Source organism: Rhinopithecus bieti, unplaced genomic scaffold (genome assembly GCF_001698545.2).
Source record: "Rhinopithecus bieti isolate Rb0 unplaced genomic scaffold, ASM169854v2 scaffold_5889, whole genome shotgun sequence".
Classification (NCBI taxonomy): domain Eukaryota; kingdom Metazoa; phylum Chordata; class Mammalia; order Primates; family Cercopithecidae; genus Rhinopithecus; species Rhinopithecus bieti.
This window is the reverse complement of record NW_016805277.1, coordinates 584,970-591,131: the sequence shown is the minus strand read 5'-3', so window position 1 is coordinate 591,131 and position 6,162 is coordinate 584,970.

Here is a 6,162-nt window from a genome sequence, read left to right as displayed (position 1 = left end):
AAAAAAAGGAAAAAGATTTTTTTTTTTGCAATTTCCGTTTAGTTTTGACATCTTGGGGAGCATATATTCCCACTGGCACAGTGGAATCAGGAATCAGAGAGAGGAGATTTGGGGCAGGATTCACCAGGAACAGAAGTAGCAGTCACTGTTCCTGAATATCACTTTACTTTTCAGCTTCCAGGTGCCCCATCAAAGAAGGTCAGCAGAATTGGCTGAATTTTCTTTGTCTTTCAGTCCAAACTACTGTGCTTCCTCTAATATAAATTTTTCTCCCTAGTGCAAAACGCTTTGATGAATTTGTCACATGGGTTCATGCTGAACATAATGGCCAAATGTCTGCAGCCACTATTATACAGAGGACCATAACAATTCTTTGGGCAGTGTTTTTTTTTTTTTTTTTTCTCCAAATCTTAATACCAAGTAAAACTAGGGGCAGTATTCTTTTCCTTCATAGCTCTCATTGCAACAGTATTGAAATTAAATATTTGTGTAATGATAGATTAAAACCTGTTGCCCCTACCAGTTGTAAGCTTCTTGAGAACAGGGCTGAGCCTCTCTTGGCAACAGCTATAGGACCCTCCCCAGGGTGGGCAAGGGATTTGGTTATGCTGATTGACTGGGTACAGCTTACATGCCCACTGCTGCACCAGTCACTTTGTGGGGGAAGAGTGGCTCAGGCCTTTGCTTGGCCAGGGTCAGAGGCTGCACCCCAGAATCACCATGCTCCTCCAAGAATCCTGGCATCTATCTGGAACAAGTTCTCTGAGTTGGTGGAGGGAAAGGGTTGGTTTCCAAAGAAGACTCTGCCCTGTGAAGTTTCTCGGGGGCTGCTGATGGTATGGGTAGCAAGTCCAGTCCAATGTGATGGGGAGGGATTGGCTCTGTTGGGAGAGTCTGAAGTCCATCAGAATTGTTCCTGCACTCATCTGTGGGGAGAGGTGAAGCACTGCCAGAAAGTTGGAGGGGAAGCTGGGAGTCTTGATTACCTGTAGGAATGAATCCACAGAGTAAGGAAGGGAATGTATTTGTACTCCCTTCTTTATCTGTGAGAGGGAGGAAGTTTGAGGCTTTAAAAGTAGAGAGGACCTCCTAGGATCAGGTAAGATATTAATGTATTTGAGCATTATTCTATTGCACTGTGCAAGTATTGGTAGTCAAAGCAAAATGAGAAGCTATTTGGGCATCTGAAGTATTGTTTTCATTGTAGTCCTCTCAGCATCTGCATGGAATACTGGACAGAACCCTGTCCTGAGACTCTCCTAGAATGGCCTCTCAGGTCAGAAAAAATGTAGAGAGCACCTATTTTGTGCCTGTGATTGCAGAGATACAGAGATAGATGGCTCCTGTTCATTTGGGTTGAGTCAAGGAGGCAGACACAGAAATCCATTACATAGTGGGAGCACAGTGTTGGAGAGAAATCTGCAGCCTGCTGTTGAAGTATCTTGAGTGACACACAGAGGAGTTGGCTGTAACAGTTTTTCTACCACCTGGGGACCCCTCCCTAGGAAAATATAATGTGCAAAGGATCTGAAGTGAGATAAACTGTGGTATGCTTGATAATAAAGGAAGACGGCGTGGCTTCATAATAGTACTGGAACAGATGAGAAGGCAGGGCAACAGATAGGGGAAGAGGAAGTTGGAGAATCAAGTGGGAACCAGATCCCACAGGGCTTCATAATCTTTGATAGGAGGGTGGGATGTTATCCTGAAGGCAAACAGGAGCAGGTGAAGGGTTTGAACAGTGAGAGACCTGGCCAGATGTGTATCTTAAAAGCTCACTCTGCCTGGAGAGAGGAGGATGGATTTGGGGTGAGAGGGAAGCATATTATTGCAACATCATTTGCTGAGCTGCCCAGCTTCTCCATCTATCCCTTCATTTCTCCATCAATCCATCAGCCTTTGTCCACTCATCTGCCACGAATGCAGGAGGCCACAGCTCGGCATGGGAAATATGAAGGTGAGACATTGTGGCCCCTGCCTTTCTGGAGCTGCCCCTTGAAGACCTCAGTTCACCCATCTGTAGGCCTAGTGAGTCTCATGATCACAAGCTCTGCAGCCAGTGCCTTGGCCTCCCTCCAGATGTCTGCCTCCTGCACAGGACACAGAGTGCTCAGGGCCTGAAGGGGCACAGCCACTATCACAGATAGACAATTCGGGGAACCAGTACAGTGAACAACCCTGTCGGAAGCTTTTAAAGTAATTGCCCCTGCCTGCACTGGCTGACTGGCTGATGGCAGCCTATTAGCCCTGAGTTGGAAATTCTGAATTGTTTCATGATAATTGAACACAGGATTGGAGGCTGGGAGGGAGTGACCCATGAAATATTTATGTTTCCTCAGTGTTGTGGGCTGCTACCCTTTAGCCTGAGAACCCTGGAAGTACGGGGCTGGTGGCTTCACAGTGACTGCCATTGTTCCTGGGGGTCCTTGGGTCACCTCCCTGTGGGGAGATAGGAGTGCATTTTGTGCAGTTGTAAGGGTGGTTGGGGGCCAGCATTGCTATAGCCTCACTCCATGCTGTGCACCCTGGCACTCCAGTCTCACTCTAGTACCAGAGAGGGAACAGAACCTGGGGACTTGAGATGCTCTATGTTTATGCCTGGCCCCAGTTCTCCCTGTACTCAAGGCTCCCGGGAGTCAGCCTGGGTGCGAGCGTCAGTTCTGCCCCCTTAGCATTGTGAGCCTTGTTTTCTTAGCCATTCAATGAGGAATGCAGAGTTTTTGCCTCGCAGGGTTGTGAGGGACAGAGATGCCCATATGTGGAGGGCCTGGCCCTCAGCCACAGCTCACGAGACATCCCAAGCAGCCCTTGGTAGATCCTAGGGTCAGGCCAGGGCTGGCTACAGGAGCCCCTACTGCATCCCCAGGGCTTTGTGGTCTCTTTTCCTCTGCAGATGCTTTGTAGTAGTCTGTGTTATTCTCTTCTCTGCAAATCCTAAATAAATATTCATGCTAGGAGGGTGTGTGCCAGCCTGGCAGGCATTTCTGGTGGGTGGGGTGCCCTGGAGTCTTGGTAAGGAACCCCATATGCCCACCAGCCCAGGCCTCTGCTCATTAGATTGAGGCTCCGCCATGGCAGAGGAAACTGGTGGGTGGTTCCTGCCTGGCTGCCTGACCTCGGAAGCTGCTCGGGGCAGCAGGAGAAGGACCCTTGCTGTCTGAGCTCTTGGCTTGCCAGCCTACCAGACAGCCCAGTGAGGGGCCCACTTTTCTTACCTTGGAAGGTGGTATTTATTCATCTTGTAGATGAGGAAAATGGAGGCCAAACTTCAGTCGTTCATTCAACAGGCAATAATTAAGTACCCACTCTATGTGCTGGCATCGGGTGGGGTGCTGGGGACTCAGGAGTGATGGACAATGCTGGTGCAATCCCTCACAGGGGATCAGATGCAAAGATGAATCCACTTTTAGAAGTGGTGCAGGTTTGGAGCCATGGGAGCAGAGAACAAGGAGAGCAAACCGAACCCGGTGGTCAGGGCAGACTTCCTGGAGGAAGTGACCTACTGGCTGAGCACTGAGGGTAGCAGGGGTTTACCCTGAAGCTGGGATGGGGGCAGGGCTATGACAAAGCTAGTGAAGGGCAGGTGCATCTGGATGTTCTCATCTACCTGGGGCTAGGTGCACAACACCCTGTGTGCCCTCCTACCCCTGCTACCATGAGGAGCCTAAAGAGGCACCAAGAAGGGTTTCCATGGCTCCAGGGTGCTGGGTTCCTTGCTGATCGTCCTCTCTGGGCTTTATTTTCTCACCTAAAAAATTAGAAGTGAGGTTAGTTCTAGCAACAGGGCACATTTTTCAGATGAAACTTTACTAAGATCCCTAAACAGAGGAATGAAGTGATGCCCTGGTTGCTGTCTGCTCTCCCTTGTAGCTCCTTCTGATGCAACAGACACCCCTGAGGAGCTCCAGAGCTCCCTAAGCCATAGTTTGCAAACTGTAGGAGCCCCTTTAAAGGCTTTCCAGCCCAGCCTCCAAGGGTCCTGGACCCTGGGGATAGCCAAGGCAGCCTCCCTCTTTATCCCTCAGGGACCTGTTTCTTGTGCCTTTTAAACGTCCTGTCAGCCGTTTGTGATTGAAGTCAGCAAGCATCTATTGAATACCTACTGGATGCATGCAGAGGGGCTAACACTTTCTGAGCACCAGCTCTGTGCTAGGTCAGAAGTGGGCTCGTTGTATCAGGCTATTTCCCCATCACAACTGGCTGCCAGCTCATTTTACACGAGGAACTCAAATTGGTTGAGGCTCGCTGACATGGCTAAAGCCCCAAATAACAGTAATAATAATACCAGCTCGCATGGATTAGGCCCCCAGGTGTGTGTCAGGTCTTTGCAAACATCTTCCTGTACATTAGCTCCTTTAGTTCTCAAAGCAAATCTGTAGAGCAGGGACTGTTTCCATCTTCAAGGATCAAAGAAGTCAAGTTGCAGGGAGGTGAAAGTGCTGCCTGGTGTCTGGGTTGTGTCTGGGGCTGCTCCCTCCCTCCTGCCTTTTGCCGGGGAATCTGAGGCAGCTGCAGCCATGGCCTCCAGGATAGTGGGCTCCCCTCTGTGTTCCTACTGTATATGCAGGGAAACTGAGGCCCAGAGACTCACTATCCCTGGAATGTGTCTGCTCTTTGGGGCTCCATCTGGCACTAACCTCCATCTTTCTTCATCCTGGCACTGACTATGAAATGAGAACCTGGCGTCTCCCCAGAGACCTTGCCTTACTGGGGACTGTCTCCCTGTCTAGCAGCATTCATCAGGGCACATTGACCTCGACTGGTTGGGCAGAACCATCCTGGTGAGTCCAGGACACAGGGTGGGGTCAGCCCCTCCCATGGAGGCTGGAGCTGGGGGTGCACCTGTCTTCCCTTCCCTTGCCTCCTGTTGGATTCTAGCTCACCCTCAGCCCTCTACCTCAAGCCTTAAGTCTTCACAGGCTCCCCCACCCCCTTCTCCAAAACTCCTCAAGTGCCTGTACTTAGGTGTGACTGTCTGAGTGACACAGCCTGGATGCTATTCTTGCCCCAGGGGGAATGCATGGTACTGAGGAACAATGGTGGCATTTCAGGCAGGGTGAAGGGACGCTGAACTTTTGGTGGATAGAGAGACTCCTACCTTGGTATACCTGCAGTGGGGCCTTGGGGCCACTGAGGATGGGGGCTCCCCCTGAGCCTTGGAGGGGAAACTTGTCTGTGCACAGAGCCCAGATCTTTGCCGCGTAGACAAACACAAAGTGAGGGGACGAGTCTTGACAAATGTTTGCCAAGTCCCTGGCTGGCTTGGGAGTCAGGAGTGAGCTTGTTTGGCAGAACAAAGGGGAAAGCAGCCTCCAAGGGGCCATAAATAGCAAGGAAAAGGGAGTGGCCTGGGCCTGAAGGCTCCATGGGACCTTGTCTCCAGGCTTGTGTCCTCTGCCAAAGCTGCTATCATCCTCTCCCACGTGCTTTGGGCCAGCTGGCCAGAGCTTGGACCATGTTGGTGGCAACCTTCTTGCTCCACGAGCTGTATCTTCTTGGGAGTCCCTGGGTGCTGGGTCACCTGAGGTGCCTGACAGGCTGGGAGGTCAGTGTGACCTGTACATCCCAAGGTCCCTCTTCCTTTAGCCAGGAAGTTTGGCTAAAGTCAACAGTGGTAAAGTTTCCTAAGAGGCAGAGCTGGTCTAGTCCTAGGACCTGGGAGCTTGTGACACCTGGATATACTCAGGCTGGGAGGGGTCCCAATACTCCCGCCCCCAGAACTGGGGGGGCTCAAGGGGACCTAGTTCTCTGCCCATATTCCAGACAAATGTGGCCACCTGCTTCTTCAAAGGAAGAGGGCAGGGCAGGAGGCAAAGGGTGGCAAGACCAGACACTTTGCCTATTTGGGCCTCAGTTTCTTTGCTGTAATATGGCTTGGCCAGCCAGCTCCGATCCCCCACCTTCTCATCCCCTGTTACTGTGAGCATCAGGTGAGGTACCGCATCAGAGAAGGCTGCCTAGAGGAGGTACCTTTTGCACTGGGGCTCGAGACCCTGGCAAGACTTCCTTCAGAGCGGGTGAGAGGGTGTTTAGGAGAATGCACAGATAGGCAAGCACATGGAGCTGGGGAAGATGGGCTGTTTGGGGACCTGCAAGTTCAGTTGAGTTCAGGGTGGCAGAGCCCAGAGTGCTCATAGGGGTGTGATGAGGTGCCTTTCCCAC